Genomic DNA, 19,998 nt, shown 5'->3' on the forward strand with positions numbered 1-19,998 from the left:
CAATGGTCCAGGACTCCTCCACCCAGCCTCCCCCCCCCACCCCCAACACCCCACGGCCTCAAGTGCACACGCGTGGACTTCCTAGTCTATACATCATACTCCATCCCTAGCCTCACCACCCCCTGAACAGCTGCCCCTTGGGTCTATACCAGGAGCAACAGCATCCTCTGGGAAAATGGACGCAGGAGAAAATCTGTGCAGACCCTGGAAGACCTGGAACGATTACAGCATGAAATTTAGTTTCTGGAACAAAGGCTTCCCCTTGGCCCCATGGACCTTCCCTCCTATGAGAAGAGGCACAACCCAAAGAGGACAGGGCAGAGCCCTCTAAAGCATGACGGGGCCCCCATGCCCACTGCCATGGGGCCTCCCACCTTCAGTGCAGGAAGCCAGCGTGGGCCTCCATCACCAGCCCTAGGGATGGCGGTATTAGCCCTAGGTATTAGCCAGTCAGTCTCCATGTCCACCCCCCGGCCATGGTGATTGGCTCTTGGTGACCAAATACCTAATCAGCTACAGAAACTCCTGGCTGGGAAAGCCTAGGAGAGAAGTCAGTGTTCCTTCCCACTGGGCTTGGGCTTCCTGGGGCACTGACGCCATCTCTCTTCAACGAGAAGAGGTCTTGGAGCTGCCAGGGGGGCCTTGTGGAAAATGAAACCAACGCAGAAATGGAAAGAAACAGAAGCAACAGAAGCCAGTGCCAACCTGGACCCTTCAGGCATGCAGCTTCATCAGTCTCTCAAAACAGAGTGACTCCAGACACACATAAATGGTCATGGAGGACACAGAAGTAGGTGGCTGTTTTCACTCCTTAAAGGAAAAAAAAAACCCAAGCTCCCCAGAGAAGAGAGACGTTTGCCAAAGAAGCACGTGAAAAGATGCTCATCATTACTATTCCTGGAGAAAGTCAAGTTAAAACCCCAGTGAAATGCCCCTGCATACCTACCAGAAAGACCAAATTAGAAAAAAAAAAAGGAGAAGCTGATAATATCCAGCCGTGGTGAGGATGTGGGACAGTTGGAATTCTCCTGTGATCAGAATGCAAAATGACACAGCCACTCGGGAAAACAATTGGGCAGGATTTTAGGCAGTTACGCATACTTTTATCATGTAACCTAGTAACGTAACTCTTAGGTACTAACTGAGGAGAAATAAAACAGATGTCCACCCAACGACCACAAACGCGTGTATGTGAATGTTCATAGCAGCATCATTCATAATCACCCATAACCGGAACCAGCCCAAATGTCCCCCAACTGATGAATGAATACACAAAAAGTGGAATTTCTATACAATGGAATATTACTCAACCATAAACAGGAAAAAATGACTGATATACACAACAACGCGGGTGAACCTCAAAAGCCTTATGGAAAGTGAAAGCAACAGGGAAGAAAAGGCCACATGCTGAATAATTTCCTTTCTGCGGCATTCTGGAAGAGGTGAAACTATAGAGACAGAAATCAGATCAGTGATTGTCAGGGGCTTGGAGCCTGAGGTGGAGGTAGAAGCACAAAGGAACTTTGGGGGTGATGGATGTTTTCTGTATCTTGACTGCGGTGGTTACATGATCATAAATATTTTTTTTTTTTTTTTTTTTTTTTTTTTTTTTGTGGTACGCGGGCCTCTCACTGTTGTGGCTTCTCCCATTGCGGAGCGCAGGCTCCGGACGCGCAGGCTCAGCGGCCATGGCTCACGGGCCCAGCTGCTCCGCGGCATGTGGGATCTTCCCGGACCGGGGCACGAACCCGTGTCCCCTGCATCGGCAGGCGGATTCTCAACCACTGCGCCACCAGGGAAGCCCCGATCATAAATATTTGTTAGGACTCATCAGACTTATCAGTGAACTTATGGATGAAAAGGTGTATTTTACTGGATGTAAATTAAACCCCAATAAGCCTGACTTAAAAAAAAAAAAAAAGATAAATCAAATGAATCCCACAGTACTTATCATGTGTTCTAAGCCTTTTTCCAGGACTAACTCTTTGAACCCTCGTAAGAACCTTATAAGGCATGTAACTAGTATTATCACCATTTTACAGATGAAGAAAATGAGACACAGAGAGGTTGAGTAACTTGGCCAAAGTCCCCCAGCGAGTAACTGGCAGGCCTGGAACTCAATCCCAAGAAGTACAGACTCAAGCTCATGCTCTTAACCACTGTGCCATCTTTGTAGATGGGGGATATGGATGCCAAAGCATTTGCTACCGTGCATAGGGAAGGCTGGGGGCTGGGGGGGAAATGAGCATTAATGGGATAAGACCTTGTTCCAGCCCCGAAGATGATTTCCCCACAGTTGCTACTCCAATTCTTCTGGCTCATTCCTCAAGGCCAACCAACTCCCTCTGGGCCCCTAACTAGAAAGCCAGCACGATTCTGTGAGAGAAAATGACTCCTTCCTAAAAGCACTTGGTGAATTTCCCTCGACACATCTTGTCGGCACTCAGAACGCCCGTGACAGCTTCTTCTGAAATATTTCCCAGGTGAACTCGCTGGCTGCCCCAGCCGGCGGGGCCGCTGATAATCCCCCCTCCCACACAGTGGAAATACCTGTTGACAAGGCTTTCACTCTTCCAAGGCTCGGAACCAACCTCTCCCCACCTCGTGAGATCAAATGCAGAAGGTGCTTACGGAAGGTCATTGGATGCTGTTAAAAGCGCATTTCTCCTCCTCTTACCAATGTGAGTTGCAGGATGGCGACTGGAGGGGAAACAGGAAGAGCGACGTTCTCCCAGGTGCTGTCTCCATTTGGTGGGCCAGAAGCAGGGGGGGTTCCAAACAGCAAGAAAAAGTCACGGGGTACTGCCCACGCAGGCTCTGGGCCCGATGCGTGGGAGCAGGGAAAAATTGTCCGGGTCTGGCTTCCAACTCTGGAGCTTCGTGAAGGGTTGCAAATGTCTGTGCTGAAATGTTCCTCCCAGCTCAGCTGGAAAGACATGCCAGACTCCACACAAAGTCTCCCCCAGGAAGCAGCTGGGACCCAGCTTTCAGGGGCCCTAGAATGACAAGAGTGAGAACACCTGCTGAAACAGGGAAAATGCTGGACAACTTGGCAAGGAGATTTGTTGACTCTGCCCTGGGTTTTGTCTATTGTAAGGCTGTTAAAGCAGGATTTGAGCCCAGGGGTATGGAGGAGTTGGGAGTCATAGTCTTAATGCCATTTTGAACTTTGTTCACAAACTTTGTTTTTATCACCCCTTTGTTTCCACTCTTTCCTTACTATCATAGCAAACGGGTTTCATGTTGAGGGCCACATCTAAGTGGTTGGTTGTGACTGCTTTATGTTAAGAAGGATTCTGGGATAGTCATGGACTCAGGGGAAAAAAAACAGTATTGTGATCGATTAGTGATGTCTACCATGGGTGAGACAAGGGGGAATACTGCAGGCACGCCACGTATTTTCCATCCCTGTTATATACAAGAAGGACACAGCAATAGGAGGGAGATTCCAGGGGGAAAAATGTCAAAGATAAATGCAATTTGGTTCACTAGAAACCACCAGATATCTTTTAGAAACTGCACATGAGAAGCAGAGCTGCAGCTACTGTCTTTAGCTCAAGCCCAGAGACTTCAGGAAACACTTAACATCTGCAAAGCACACGGTTTTCTTCTGAGATGGACACAGTTTCTTCTGCAGAAAGATATCATTATTGTGCCCTGTGGTCCTGCTACCCTGGCCACCACTGATTCATCAAAGGCACCAGTTTTCGTAAATAAAATTTGATCGAAACACAATGGGACTCATTTGTTGATGTGGTGTCTCTGAATGCTTTTGCACTCCAACAATGGAGCTCAATCGCTGTGACAGAGACTGCATGTCCCACAAAGCTTAAAATATTTACTGTCTTTTCCTTTACAGAAAGTCTGCTGGCCCCTGGATTAAAGAATTGCCATTCAAGCCAAAAGCAATTGAGAAAAGTCTGTTCCTAATTGAGAAAAGTCCGTTTATAAGTTATCTTTGAGACAGATTCTGCCCTATAAAGGTGTGCCATATTGGCCGATGACAGTTATCCCAATTGGATTCTCTCTGTCTCTGTCTCTCTCTTCCCCTTTCTGTCTCTCTGTCTCTCTGTCTCTCTGTCTCTCTGTCTCTCTCTCTCTCACACACACACACACACACACGCATACATACAGTATGAATGGGAGGTGCAGAGGAAATAGAGGTTACTGGGACTACTGCTAGATCCAGAATGGAAATGAATTATTGGTTGAGTTCTCCAGGAGGCCTACTCCCTACCCTGGTCTTAGAAGGACTGAGATACCAGTGTGTTCATGGCTACTCAATTCTCTGTGTTTTCACACTTACCTGTATTTCTCTAAAATGAACCCTCATCACCTAAGGGGAGGAGGGTCATGAGATTTCACCTTGTACTACCTCTGGTAGTATCTGACTAATTCATTGTCTTAAGAAACTGGACTCTGAAGGAAAGAGTAGCATGATAGATTAGTGATGTCTGCCACGGCAATGGAAGGAGAGATAACAACGTGCGTTGTGTATTCGACAACTAGGGCTTCAGTTTCTTCATATCAAAGAAGGATATGTTTCTTCTTTGCCACCAGTCAATCCACCTTCTCACCACCTTCTCTCATCTTCTTTGGAAGTTACAGTTTGTAACACATCGTTCTTTTTTTTTTTTTAACATCTTTATTGGAGTATAATTGCTTTACAATGGTGTGTTACTTTCTGCTTTATAACAAAGTGAATCAACTATACGTTTACATATATCCCCATATCTCCTCCCTCTCGCGTCTCCCTCCCATCCTCCCTTATCCCACCCCTCTAGGTGGTCACAAAGCACCGAGCTGATCTCCCTGTGCTATGTGTAACACATCATTCTGTTCTTGATTATACACTCTTGTGCAATTCTCTCTCAGTCACCATTTCATGTGCCGTTTTTATGTCCTCCACCAAATGACAGACAGCTCAAAAACATGCTATTGCTCTTATTTTAAAAAGACTCTTAGCAACAGGCACCCTACTAGGCATGTAGAACTCACTTCATGGCTCCATGGACCCTATAATTTGAGCACTGGGGTCCCGCCCTTCCACTTAGAAGTCTAATTCTCCACATACTCATCTCAACTTAGAGGAAGACTTTCCTTCTAGCTGGTCTAACTGTTTCCTTTAACTCCTCAAGCCCCTTTTCTTGCTCAGCCCACCGTGGAGATGCAATGGAGGATCTTTGCCCCATGAGTCCAGCTGGCTTGGCTGGGGGCCACATGACTGCAGAGTCCCGGTTTGTACAGGGCCCAGTGACCATCCATGAGAAGCTGAAATTACACTTTGTTTCCAAGTTCTAATCCAGATGTGTGTCTGCTTCTTTCCTGGCCTCTCCTCACCTCTAAGCTTACCTCACTAGCCAGCCCTTCCCCCACCCGGTCAGTGACCTTTCCCTCTAAAACGCGACTTGCAGGGGACCCCGTAGGACCAAGGAGGGCCATACTGGCTGGTGAAAAGAGCTCCAAGGCCCCTCATACCTCTTGGTCTCCAGATCCCAATAAGGTTACATTAACTTAAATACCCACATGTTTCTGGCTCACAGCCCCTACCTGTAAGATTGCTGACCCTCAGAATCAGCCCCCAAGCCACTGTCTTCCCCAGTTACTGCTCCGAGACCCCAGAAGGAGGCCTCATCTGCCAAGCTGAGTCACCATCTTCTCTGTCCCTGCCCTTTATCGCCTGGGCCCCAGAGCAGAAAGTCTGAGTCCCCAGCAGCACCGAAATCTTCTCCGCCTTTAGGTTTTGCTTCCCAACTCCCTCTCCACAGAACACAGGCAGTAACTTCTCTGAGGAAGGAATGTTTCAGGGAAGGATTTTGAGCCACCCAGAGCTGGATTTCAATCCAAACTGTACTCTCCACCAGCTGCTTAGACATGCGAATGAAACTCTCTGAACTTCAGTTTTCACGCGTTCCAAGTGGAGTATTATTATGGGAATAACTAATAGAGTGTGTAAGGGTACTACTTTCCTAGGGCTATTGCAACAAATTGCCACAAAGGTGGTGGCTTCAAGCAACAGGAATTTATCCTCTCACAGTTCTGGAGGCCAGACGTCAAGGTGTCAGCAGGGTTGGTTCCTTCTGAGGGCGGTGAGGGAGATGGATGGGTCTCTCCTACATTCTGGTGTCTGCCAGCAATCCTTGGCATCCTTGGTCTATATACACGTCACTCCAATCTACCTCCACCACCTTCTCTCCTGTATGTGTCTCTCCTCTCTGTGTCCCTTATAAGGGCACCTGTCATTCATCGGATTTGGGACCCATCTACATGAAACAATATGGTCTCATCTCCAGATCCTTAGCCTAATTGTATCTGCAAAAACCCTTTTCCAATTAAGATCACATTTACAGATTCCAGAGGTTAGAATGTGGACATATCTTTTTGGGGGGGGCACAATTTTACCCACTACGGTAGGATTAAAAGAGATGAGGCATGTATTAGGCTTAGCACACATGGAAAATGGTTTTATTATCATCGTTCTTCAAGGGATCAGAGCTAGACCCTAGATCAGGAGACCGACCTGGTCCTCTCCATTTCCCGTGTCTCTCTGTCTTAATCTGGAACCCACCAGAAGCTGAGCCTGAGACAAGGACGTGGAAACAGGTCGTTTTATTGGCAGTGGGGGTGGTATGGGAACTAAGCGGTGGTGGAGGGGGCCAAGGTGATGTGGGGCGCGGCAAAGCGTTGCCGCAGAGCGGGGTGGAGGAGGCTGGGTCATCCATCCTGTGGCCAGTGCGCATGCGTTGAGATGTGCTGGCGGGGTTTTGGAGCAGTGGCCAGTCCGAGGGCGACGTGTGGTTGTGCCTTCGATGTGAACCGATCGGAGACTTGCACAGTATCCCGAATCTTATGTAGGCAGCTGCCGTTGCGGCTGCGGGGTCTTCCTTCCATCTTTCTCTAACCAAGCTGTACTCCAATAAAGTGTGATACGAGAAGAATCTAGCGTGTGGCGACTGTTATTCTGCTGGTCAGACGCAGCTCGCCATAAGGTGACCCCAGGACTCAGGTGCAAGGGAGTGGAAAGAATCAGACAAGGAAGTAGAAAAAGCCAAGACGAAGTGTATCACTGAGGTCATTGCTGTATGCAAGGGGATTTCAGACGCAGTGGAACCTCTGAGAGGTGTATACGATGCATCCCGGAGATGTCCCTCCAGAGATCAAGGTAGGACATTTATCCCTAGCCCCCACGGAACCCTCCCATCGCTTGAGGGTCACCCACAGGGTCATTCATTCTCCTTTGCTTTGGGGCTCCTCCTGGTCCTGGCCTAAGCGGCACCTGCAGTTTCACGGAAGGTTCTCAGGAGGGATGATGTCAATTTGAGTCTGAGCTTGCGGGGAGCTGTCCCTTGCAGCTCTGGCTGAATTCGGAGGTAGGCCACTGGGATGCGGTGTGGATCAGCTTAAGTCGGCTTCACTCCTCAGCAGGAGCCAATACCTACACCCCTTCCATCATGGACTTATTCCTCCCATGCTTTTATGGGTTGAATTGTGTCCTCCCAAAAAACATAGTCCTGACCCCCGTGAATATGGCCGTATTTAGAAATAAGGTCTTTGCAGATATTATCAACTGAAGATGAGGTCATCAGGGTGGGCCCCTAATATGACTGGTGTCCTTTTAAGAAGAGGAGAAAAAACACAGAGACAGATTTGCATGGAGGGAAGATAACTGAAGGTACATAGGGAGAAGGCCATGTGATAAAAGAGGCAGAGATTGGAGTGAAGCTTCTACAAGCCAAGGGACGCCAAGGATTGGTGGCAACCAGCAACCACCAAGGGAAAGGCATGGAACAGAGTTTCCCCTAAGGCTCTGCAGAGAAACCATGGCCCTGCTGACACCTTGATTTGGGACTTTGACCCTCCAGAACAGTTTATTCCAGAGAATAAACTTCTGTTGTTTTAAGCCACCCAGTTTGTGGTACTTTGCTACCGCAGCCCTAGGACACTGACATACGTGCTCGTTAATCCATCTCTACAATGCCTGAGTGTTTCACGGGATGGAAACTGTTCACAAGTTCTTACTTAAACCAGTCTCTGGGTCCCACTTTGGTTCAAACAGAACCGCACTGCCGTTAGGAGTGGTAAAGGGGGACCCGGGTTGGAGACACTGATATGCAGCTCACGCAAGCCCTCCACCAGTATTCTCCTCTCCCCATCCCTGTTCCTGAGACAGTTTTGCTCCCAGCATCAGCCTCAGAGAGAGACACCTGGACCAACTCAGGCAAGAATGATCCACCTTATGGAAGAGTGAGGACTTCACCGACCTGGTGCCATGCACAGCCATTTCCACTTCTTCGACTCACGTGCTAATCAGCTTCCCCTCCTGTCCTCACGGTGGACTGGACACCGAACCCCCCCATCCGATGTCCAGCCCATTGTAACGACTGATGGTTGAGCACATGGGGCCTTGGCATTACCGAAGCCTAGCCTTCCCACTTTCCTCTTGGAGAAAGGGCATTATTACTGCATCACCTACCACCCCAGACCCCCACTCTTCTTCCTCCCATTCTATCTCCTGCTCATCTCTCCATTCTGACCTTGGTCACATTCTCTTTTTCTGGAGGCTGAGCCCCTAGGGTCTTCATACCATCCCTTCAGCTTGTGGCTGGATTCTAGACTTAAAGATTTTATCCAGTGTAAGCAAGAGGTTCCACCAATGCCGGCGGCTAATGGAAGCCGTCGTACTTGTGAGAAGCAGGGGATCATCGGCACCTCGAGCTCGGGATTATAAGGCTGCTTCAGTTCTTTCCCACAGTTCCTCCTACTGTGCTGGGTGTCCCAAAGACAGCTGATGCCTTACCCCAAACTCCGCGGAGAAACGCGTGGAAGCATGAGAACGTGAAATTGGAGATAAGGACAGAGCGAATGGGGGGAGGATATGGGAGAAGAGGAGGAAAGAGATCGTTAAGAACTACACCACTGTGTATAAAACAGATAGCTTATGAGAACCTACTGTACAGCACAGGGAACTCTACTCAGTGCTCTGTGGTGACCTAAATGGGAAGGAAATGTAAAAAAAGAATGGATATATGTACACATATGACTGACACACTTTGCTGTACAGCAAGAAACTAACACAACATTGTAAAGCAACTCCAATAATACTTAATAATAAAAAGATATTTATACTCCAATAAAAATTAATAATAAAAAGAAATGAATGCATAGAAAACTCCATGTATCTGCCAGTTCAATTCTAGGCTTTGAAATATAAAGAATTGCCTATTCCTACAGTTTTTTACAGACCCATAGTCTACAATGTTCCAAACAAGCACAGCAGACACCTAATTTCACTGTTACATCCCGATTTGGTTATTGATACTGATGACATTAACGGATACCCTCAACAGTGAAATCCACAGATAATCCCCAAAGCCTCCAATGGCTTTCGCTTGGTCCTTCCTCTAAAATGTATGATCGCCCCGTGACACAACCAGAAACTGTCATTTCACCTCCTTTTAATGATTCTTCCCACTTTTCTCAAATAGCGAAGTGTTCCCAAAGCCAGAGGGATAAATCTTAGATTATATCCCATCCCCACCCACCCCCAAAGGAATCCTTGCCCGCATGGTGCCTGCCTGGGCCATTTTTACAGGTGGTAGGTTGAGGGATACCCGGTATTTGAAGAGTTAACAGTACTCTCTTTCGCTTCCTACTAAAGTTAGGAAAGTCATAGGGTGGATGGAGAATGGACCAGATTATGAATGAGCAGGACTGGGTTCCAGTTCCCCTTGCTCTTCCAGCTGTTTCCTGTGTAACCTGGACCAAGTCTCATCCCCTCTCTATGCCTCAGTTTCCCTATCTGTAAAATGGGGGAAATAATGCCTACCTCATAGGGTTGCCGTGAGAATTCAATGAAATGTCCATAAAGCGCTTAATCACAGTGACTGGTTCCTGACGCAGATGCTGGCTAGACATCATCAACTTCCTCGTTATTATTACTGATCAGTATTGTCAACTTCATGAGCCCTTCTCTGTATGGAACCCCTGTCCCCCAAACTCTCCAGCCATTAGAGAAGAACCCAGAGCTGGCTCCAGGAAGGACTCCCCCCCCCCACCCCCTGCTATTTGTGGGGAGTCTGTTGAGCCTCTCTGGCGTGCAAGACGAGCCACAAGGCCAAGAGAGAGACAGCAGCCTCGAGCAGGACTGGAGACAGGCGGCCGGCGGAGGCCGCAAGTTTCTCGCCCACAAACAAAAGTTGCCTTTCATCCGATCCACTGCTCCCGAAGAGGACCCACTTCCTCCTGCCTGGGCGTTGATGAAAGCTGACAGCAGAGGCGAGAAAACAGCCAGCGCTCTCTGCGCGTGATAAAACCATTACAATCAATTTAGGCAGCTCGCAGGCGCGCAGACAGACTCTGTGTCGACTGGATTCTGTTACCAGGAGTGGGGGGAGGGAGTCTGAGGATGGGGCTGGGGCAGGTGGGGGGGTGGGAGGGGGGGGCCTTCTGGGAGGCTGGAGCATTTGGCCTTCCGCGGATGGGCCCCATTCCGGCTGCAGGCTGGCGCCACTGCTGCGGGAGCTCGCTACCAAATGAAACTGTCAGCCCACTCCTCTCGGGGAGGAAAGGAAGATGGGGAGGGGGCGACCGGTGTTAGCTTAACTCCTGTGGTCTCGCAGACTAATTGCTCACTGTGGAAACACGCCTCAGAGTGCTCTGGCCTCGTCAGTAATAGGGTATTAGATGCCGCCCACTCCGCAGCGCATCGATCTGTCTCCTCCCCAGAACTGTTCCTGGCTCCGCTCCCGCTTTCCCCCTGATGACTCTTCTTCTTTTTTTTTTTTTTTTTTTTTTTTTTTTAAGTGTTTTCTAAGCGCATGTTTAGCAGGAGTGGTGCCTAAGTGCTAATTGTTACACCACAGATTGATTGGCGACGAGATGGCTTGCCAAGTTCCTCCATCTCCTGGGGGAGGGGGGCGGGGAGGAGGGAGGAAGGCCAGGGAAGATCCAGGGGGCGGGGAGCCGTTGTGGAGGGAGGAGGGGGAGGAGAGGGGAATCCTTGATGCTTCTGAGTTGGAAACCGTGCCCACAGCTGCGGAGGCAGCGGGGCAATCTCTATGGATATTTTAGCATCGTGTTCTGCCTTGGAAAAGTGGCAAAGATTTAGCCACAAGTGCTGACCCTGGACCGGGATCCAGCTGATGGAGAGGAACAAGGGGGCTAAGTGGGAGGAACAAACATCCCATAGCCCTGGGCGGGGAGAGCATTGCTTATGCATGAGACCCTCTCAGCAGCCCCACCCTGGGTCTAGCGTAGGGGTCCCCAGCCCCCGGGGGCCGCAGACCGGTACCGGGCCGCGGCCAGTTAGGAACCGGCCACACAGCAGGAGGTGAGTGGCGGGCAGGCGAGCGAAGCTTCATCAGGTGCTCCGCCATCGCGCACATTACCGCCTGGACACCCCCCATGCCCCCCGCATCCGTGGAAGACCTGTCTTCCACGGAGCTGGTCGCTGGTGCCAAAAAGTTGGGGACTGCTAGTGATAGAGGACCTTGTACTTTCCCCACTACCTTTTATCACAGTTATTTCTTTAATTACCTGGCTCTTTTCACGGGCCAGTGTGTCCCTTGATGGTCAGAACCATCACTGGGCCAACCATGGCTGGATCAACAGAACTTAACACAAAACCTGACACATTCCTCCAAAAGCACTTGGGTTTGATGTGTCTGCAAGACCTGGTTAGCTGAGAACTTCAAGATTCCCAAAAGACACAGACAACGGGTGCCCCCTTGGGCCCCCCAAATTCCTTTAAAAGATAATGCTGAGTGCCTCCTTACAAGGAGTAGAATCTTGGTCTTGGCAACGAATGCCCCCAAACATTCCCACCTTCAGGTGAGCCTGAAGATTCTTTTTTTTTTTTTTTTTTTTTTTGCGGTACGCTGGCCTCTCACTGCTGTGGCCTCTCCCGTTGCGGAGCACAGGCTCCGGACGCGCAGGCTCAGCGGCCACGGCTCACGGGCCCAGCCACTCCACGGCACGTGGGATCTTCCCGGACCGGGGCACGAACCCGTGTCCCCTGCATCGGCAGGCAGACTCCCAACCACTGCGCCACCAGGGAAGCCCGAGCCTGAAGATTTTTTTTTTTTTTTTTTTTTCTTTTTTTTTGCGGTAAGCGGGCCTCTCACTGCTGTGGCCTCTCCCGTTGCGGAGCACAGGCTCCGGACGCGCAGGCTCAGCGGCCACAGCTTACGGGCCCAGCCGCTCCGCGGCACGTGGGATCCCCCCGGACCGGGGCACGAACCCGTGTCCCCTGCATCGGCAGGCGGACTCCCAACCACTGCGCCACCAGGGAAGCCCGAGCCTGAAGATTCTGAGTGAGCATCTGCTCAAAGTGAGACACTACGGAGACTGTGACTGCAATTGTGAAATCCAACCAGTTTCAGAGAGCAGCTTCGGACCCACTTCCAAGCTCCATCTTCCAGGTGAAGGGGAGGGGGGAATAGGAGATGTATGTAGTGAGGGGCATTTTGAAGTCACACAGCCCGGGTCCCACCTCTCATTAGCTCAATGCCACTGGCAAGACACTTGCCTTCCTGGTGCCTCAGCTTCCTCATCTGTAAAACAGGGATGTTGACAACGTCTGCGCCTGTGTGAGCCTCAGTTTCCTCATCATGAAATGTGGGGTAATAATACCTATTTCATGGAGCATGGTGAGGATAAAGAGATGTAATGCATGTGAAAGAAGCTGGCTGGGCTATAGCAACCCCTTACAAAATGCTGCCTTTTCTAATTTTATCCTCTCTCCAGCTTCTGTGATTGAGCCATACTTGGAAGTATTTGCCTCATTTTACAGTCAAGGAAATGATGCTCAGAGAAGTTTGAGAGTGTCTCCTCTCTCTCTCATACACACACTCTTCTCAATCAGGGAAGCAAGGATAAAAACCCCGCCGTTTCTGCTTCCAGATCATCCCTGCAAGGAACGGTACCGAGACTCCAACCCAGTTCCAACCTTCAGCTCTGAAATTTTGTGCATCTATCTACAGCAATGTCGGTGAGCGCTAGGAGACTCTCATAAGTCATTTTAAGACCTATAAACAAATTGTGGAAGAATAATCTTTGTCTGGGACTGTTGATCACCTTCCTTCTTCAACCCAAGCTAAGGATTCTTACACAGTTTTTCTTAGGTCTTTGTTTTACAAACTATTCCTTTAGCCTTAGTGCTATTTGTCACGTAGACTCATGGAGCCACAGATAAGGATGATGCTGATGGTGGTGATGGTGATGACGGTAGCTAATATTTTTGAGTGGTCCCTATATGCTGGCAACTCTACCTAACATTCTAGATGCACTTTCCTCTTTAACTCGCAGAATAACCTCATGACTTAGGTATTTTCCTCTTACAGATGAAGAAGCAGAGTCTCCAAGAAGGAAAGTCGCTTCCACAGGGCCATACGATCAGTGTCTGGTCAGGCCTGGACGTGAAGCCAGATCTGTTTAACCTCCACGTTGAAATGGTGACCTCTGATCATGTCCAGTGGAAGCCTCAGAAAAATCTCAGGGAATCCTTGGGCTCTGGGGGACTCCATTTGAAAAGCACTAGCCTCAGTTTCTTCTAAATCCAAGAATCTGTAATTTTAGGTTGTTGGATGTTTCAGCTCCATAATCCCCTCTGCTGCTCACTGTAAAAATTTGAAGGAGGAAATAAAGAACTGACCGAGGGAGAGACCAGAACACAAGCCTGGTTGGTATTTCTTCTCCGATAGCCCTTTGGCCACCACTTGCCAGGTAAGTAGCCTCCTACTGCAGGCAGGGTGCATTTTGGTGATAATTCCTGGGTTCAGATCTGAGCTCCACTGTTCCAATTGCTGTGTGACCTTGGGCAAGTACCTTGATGTCTCTGAGCCTCAGCTTATGTACTTATTATGAAGATAATAATAGTACTAACCCCATAGAGTTGTTATTGGATTAAATGAAATCCTCCATTTAATTGTTAGCACACTGCCTGGCTTATGATAACGAACTCCACAAAATCTGTATGTGTAGCTATACAAGGGCTTAAAAAAACCGTGCTTAGCAGCTGAACACTGTTTTTTCTTAAACACTTTAAATTCAATCTTAAACAGAGACCAACATAAAAGGCAGATAAGATGGGGAGCTGCTGTATTTGAAGGGGCGGCGCCTCCATCAGAAACCCCATTGGCACAAGCACAGAATCTTTGGAAGCCAGTTTCAAAACCACTGAGCTACCCAACTACATGTGTTCTGTCCTGGAGGTCAAAGTCCCTTTCCTCCTCCCCACCTGCTCCATGAGAGGACTAAAAGGAAGAACCTTATGGCTCCCAAACCATGCTGCTGTTGTTGTTGTTATTTCTCCCTTCTACTTCTCGGGCTGTCAAACAGAATTTCATGATAAGGCATGATTTAGGCCATTATGACTTACTATGCAACCATTCTGAATAAATGAACGAATGGATGGGTGGATGGATGGATGGATGATTGATGGTTGGATAGATGGATAGGTGGGTGGATGGATGGATGAAAAATGGCTCAGGAGAGAGATTGGTACTAACAAGTAACCTGTCCACATGATCAGTGATGATCAATGATGAAACTCTCTGGCCAGAGAGGGAGTAAGTGGCAGGAGAGAGACTAAGTAACAGCCACCAGGCTCTATGGCAGGCGATTATCTCTCATCGTCTTGTTTAATCCTTACTACTGCCCTTGGAGGAAGAACTCTTACCCCCATTCTGCAGAGGAGGAAAGGGAAGATTAGAGAACTTCAGTTGCCCAAGGCAACAGAGCTATGAAGTGGCAGGCCCAGGTCCTTGTCATCATGTCACCATGCTTTCTGCACAGAGGTTTTTCTACCTATAGTGAATCTTCCAGAAATGTAATAGAAAGGTATTAAAAGAAACTCAGCTAAGAGAAGAAAAGGAACAAAAGAAAGGAAAAGAAATAGGCTTAAGGATATGGAAAAACTAACATTTATTGGGCACCCACTGTATACCTGACCCTGGATTTTACGTGCATTTTCAGGTTAACTCTCAACAATAAGCTGTAAAGTTGCGATTATTCACTTTTGTTTTTGGTAATGAAGAAAAGGAGGCTCAGAGAGGTTAAAGAATTCTCCCAGAATCACGGTCTTACTTGTCCAGGTCAAGAGCTCCTATCGGAAGCTGATCGGAAGTCTAATTCCATGAGACAAATTTTCAAAAATAAAGGAAGAAGAGGAGCAAGAGAGAGGCAAGGAAAGAATATATGCAAACACCCAAATAAGGGAGACAAGAAGGAAAAGCCAGATAAGAACTGGAAGGAGGAAGGGAGAGGAAGCACACTTGAGACAAAAAGAAAAAAAAGGGAAGATAAAGAAGGGAAGACAAAGGACCCTATTCTGGATCTGTTCCTGTCCAGAGAAACCACAGCACAAATTGCAACGGACGGTTTCCCCTCACACAAAGTGCCTTTTAGCTCGTTCGCCTCCCTTGGAGGGCGGGGCTAGAGACGTCTGGCGTCGGCTACAACGCATCTGAGGGCGCTGGCAGGAAACTCCCAAGGAAAGCTCAGTGTCCGGGGTCATCTGGTTAAAGGAATCAGTGAGGCTGCAAATGGAGGGGACGGGGGCGGGGGGGGCGGGGAGAGGAGGGAGTGGCCAGGGGGCGTGGCTGACCCCCATGACCTCCTGCCTGCTCTAACCCGATATCACAAATAGTCCTGGAAAACAAAATAGTATTAACCCTTCCAGCCAGGTCAACCTCTTCTGCGCTTGCCTGGGACTGTGGGACTCTGCCTGTCAGAGGGTTTAACTCTTTCTTGGGACCCTCCAATCACCACTTTTCAGCCCTCTTCTCAAATGCCTCTGAATTCAACAGATTAGATGCCCGTGGGAGGGGCAGAGGCTGTGGGATATAGTCAGGCAGACAGAAAGTACCTGCTGTCCATCAAAAACTGAACAAGGGCTTCTAGAGTGAAAAATGACCTCTAGATTCTTTATCAAGTCTGAGATTGTATTCCGTATCGTCATATTTGCTATTTCCCCGCCCTAACCTGGTACACAAAGCATGGTGGTCCAGGGGCTGGCGATCTCAGCATCACCTGGAGACTTGTTAGAAACGCAGAAATCTTAGGTCCCACCCCAGACCTGCTGCATCCGAATCTGCATTTTACCAAGACCCCTCCAGATAAGTGGTGTGCCCATAAGAGTTTCAGAAGCCGTCACCCAGCTTAAGAAATCACTTTCCACAAGAAGAAAACAATTGTAACTATATATGGTGACGACCGATGTTACCTAGATAGCGTAGTGATTATTTTGCAATATATACAAATATCAGATCATTCTGTGGTATCCCTGAAACTCCTATAATGCTATATGTCAATTATATCTCAGTAAAAAAGAAAGAAAAGAAAGAATTTTGCCATTTAGGACATCTGTCTTTTTTTTTTTTGCTGTACGCGGGCCTCTCACTGTTGTGGCCTCTCCCGTTGCGGAGCACAGGCTCCGGACACGCAGGCTCTGCAGCCACGGCTCACGGGCCCAGCCGCTCCGCGGCACGTGGGATCTTCCCGGACCGGGGCACGAACCCGTGTCCCCCGCATCGGCAGGCGGACTCCCAACCACTGCGCCACCAGGGAAGCCCAGGACACCTGTCTTAAGCAGAAATGGAACGTATACACACTTCAAACACAACAATGACATTTTAACCCAACCAAATCATCAGGGCTTTTGATATCTCGGAGACGGTCAAAGAAAATCATGTTCCTCCGCCAAGTATTCTTACTAGAGGGAGTGTTAAGCATGGTGGTTTCAGGAAGAGTCGAGAGTTATTTTCATCAGCTTAGCTTCAGTCCAGCATCCCTTCCCCTCTTTCTGGGGCCAAAATGCCCCATTTCTTGGGGGGGCTACTCCTGCTCACTCAGTCCAAGTGGTGCTGATGGCGCTGCCACCCTGGCCCGGGACTAGAAGATGACGCAAGTCAGGCCAGTGAGGCGCCTTCCCTGGCATTCTGCGTGCCCTTTGGCCAGGTAGTCTGGGACTGCCTGCAGCCGTTCTCCACTCTTCCCGGCTGCACGGACGGGCAGAATGCCCATCTTCTGATGGCGAGACCAGGGCAAACACAGAGAAAGCCAAGCCCGGAGACAGGGAGAGAGTGAGAACGCATGTCGTCATTTAACCTTCTGAGGTCAGCCCCACCTCTGGACTCTCAGACACTTGTGTCGATAAATCCCCATTGGAACCCTGGCCAATCTGAGGGGATGTGTGTCTTTTGCATCGAAATTAGTCCGGGCACTCACTGAGCCATGAGCTCACTCTGTGACCTTGAAGTTCTTGGGAACTATGGCATATCACCCACGTACTTTCATATGTGCCATGATGCTCTCTTGCCCTGAATCATAAAGCACTTCCCTGGAGGAAGCAGAGCTTGGTACATAGACTTTCCTCCAAATGCCAGAGCCTGGACCTTCCACATCTCCTCCCCTAGAAGACCTGCCCTGACCCCCAACCTTCAGATCCCCTGATGGCCACTCCCGTAACGTCAGCATTTACGACACTCATGATACCTAAGAACCCTTGGCCACAAAACTTTGGGCTTCGTGAGAGCACGGGTCGTGCCTATCCTGGTCACCATTAAATTCCCAGGGTCCATCACCAAGTGGTCACTCAACAACCATTTTTCGAGTCAATGAATTCTAAATATGTACAACTGGCTGCATCAGCAAGGGATGTAGTAGCAGAGAGCAGTGGAGGGGAGAGAAAAATCTCTACTAAACTTTCCCTTCTTGGCAGAAAGAGTAAGCAAGATCCTTAATCATCAGTAGAGCATGGGAACTCAGGAACTGGAACGGAACCTAGCTATATGCAACAGGCACGGCCAACAAAATGTTTCTAGGAGACCACGTCTCCCTGCCTGGCTTCCAGTCTGGGGGTCTCGGGAACACTAGTAGGGACTCCAGACCATGAGGGCCACGCAGACACTGTGTTGAGACCTTCCTCTGCCCATTTGCCCTCTAACTTCACCTACCCAAGCAAAGCCCCTTCGTCAGGCCCCCACAGGAATGCCACGTGCAAAAACCAGTTCGCCATGGCACACCAGAGCTGGAAGCACCCTCCGTGCTCATCCAGTCCAAATCTTTTATTTCACTCTATGCTAAATAGGTTCCCAGGGGGAGGTGACTTGCCTAAACCAAGTCAGGGCAAAGTCAGACCCAGAAGCAGACTCTCCTAACGTTTCTCTCCGCTACACCACCCCAGGAGGATGGGTAGGGGACGGCAGCCCCATTTAATGGCGATGAAGCTGAAGTTCAGAGAGACAACGTCCCTTGCTCCCTGACTCACCATGGTTAGGGCACAGTCAGCACATCGGTTCAGCTTCTGCCGTTCCAAGGACCATCTGCAGACACGACTCTTCTAGTTTCCTCTCTTCTTTATCAGTCTTTCTCACTCCTTCTCTCTCGTCTACCCTCCCATTCTCACTTTCTGCTTCTCCCTTTATTCTTCCTCCTCAGATACTGCTCTTTGGGAGTCCCATACCCAGAGACCCCACCCACCTCTCACCCTAAGCCAACGTGGACTAGTCGTATTGGTAACGATGAATCTGATGAAGATGATGATGATGTCAGTGGTAGTTATTTACTGAGCTCTTTCGCTGTGCCAGGCGCTATGCTAAGAACTCCTGTGGATTATCTCTTTAACCCGCAAAGCAACCTTATGAAGTAGTACCATGTGTCCATTCACCAACGGCTATTTATTAGATGTCTGCCATGTGACAGACACTGGGCTAAGAGCTAATAATATGCTGGTGAATGAGTTATCTATGGGTGCATAACAGATAAGCCCAAGTGGTTTAAAACAGCAATAGCCATTTACTATCATGCAATTTCTGTGGACCAGGAACCCAGGAGTGAATTAGCTGGATAGTTCTGGCTTAGGATCTTTCATGACATTGCAGTTAAGATGTCAGCTGGGGCTACAATCATCAGAGGATCTGACTGGAGCTGAAGGATTGGCTTGTAACCCATGCCCCTGGTTGGCAACTTGACCCTGGCTGACAGCATGAGGCCTCAGCACCTCACAAGTGGACCTCTCCATAGGCCTGCTTGAGTGTCCCCACAACGTGGCAGCCAACTCCCCCCGATATTGGAGCAAATGATCCAAGAGAGGGCAGGTAGAATCCACAGTGTTTTTCATGACCCAGCCTCAGCCACCAACATCATTTCCACATTACCCCACCGGTGATCCAGGTCAGCCCTATTCTGTGTGGGAGGGAGCTACACAAGGGCACAAATGCCAAAGATGGGGTCAATGCAGAACATCTTGGAGGATGGCCACCACAGTTGGTGAATACAAAGATAAGAAAACTATATTTATGATGCTTACTATCTATTAGACCGTTATGCCATTTTAAAGTTAGGAAAAATGAAGGGCACAGAGAGTAAGGAATCGATTCAAGGTCCACGTTTAGAAGTGCAAGAGTGGAGAAGTGAAACTGCCACCACCTCATACCCCAGCAGGCTTCTTCCATCTTTCCTACCGCTGGGCAGCCAGGATTCCAGGGTGGATCAAGCCACTAAGATTTCAGCTTGGCAAGAACCAGCACCCCAGGCTTGGCCAACCTCCAGCAACCTCACCCCTCCTGCCCTCTCCATGGATCATTTCTTCCAAGAGCCCAGCTATAAATATCCACTTAGTGAAATGCCTTCCTCCTCAGGCACCCTCTCCCCCCACCCTCCGGCTGCCTGTACTTGGCTCAGGCAATGCCAGCTTGCAATCGGTCTGCCATCTGAGTCCACTTTGCACACCCAGCACCAACTGGCTGCCTAAGCTAGTCTGCGGGAGTGCACTGGCAAGTCCCCAAGATTGCCGTTGTAAGTTAATGGCACAGCAATTTTTGTTGAAAACACTAATGAACGTTAGATAGGTGATGTCTTCCCCATAATGGACAGGTTTCCCCAATTCTTTCTTTTCTTCTTTCCTTCTTCCTTTTCCTTCTTCCCTATTTTTTAATGCTTGAGAGCTTCCCCCGATGGCCAGAGTCACCTGGCCACAAGCAACAGCTTAGGGTCAGA

The 19,998-nt window shown here is 49.1% G+C and overlaps 1 long non-coding RNA gene across 1 annotated transcript in view; it reads right to left on the minus strand.

Annotated features, from left to right (window-relative positions):
* Positions 1-2,768, minus strand: part of LOC136792666 (uncharacterized) — a 144,722-nt gene extending 141,954 nt beyond the window's left edge. Inside the window, exon 1 of the long non-coding RNA XR_010836778.1 lies at positions 2,678-2,768. This is a non-coding gene — a long non-coding RNA (uncharacterized lncRNA). The remainder of the gene's footprint in view (positions 1-2,677) is intronic.
* Positions 2,769-19,998: the final 17,230 nt, after the last annotated feature.

The sequence above is a fragment of the Kogia breviceps genome, chromosome 15 (assembly GCF_026419965.1).
Source record: "Kogia breviceps isolate mKogBre1 chromosome 15, mKogBre1 haplotype 1, whole genome shotgun sequence".
NCBI lineage: Eukaryota > Metazoa > Chordata > Mammalia > Artiodactyla > Physeteridae > Kogia > Kogia breviceps.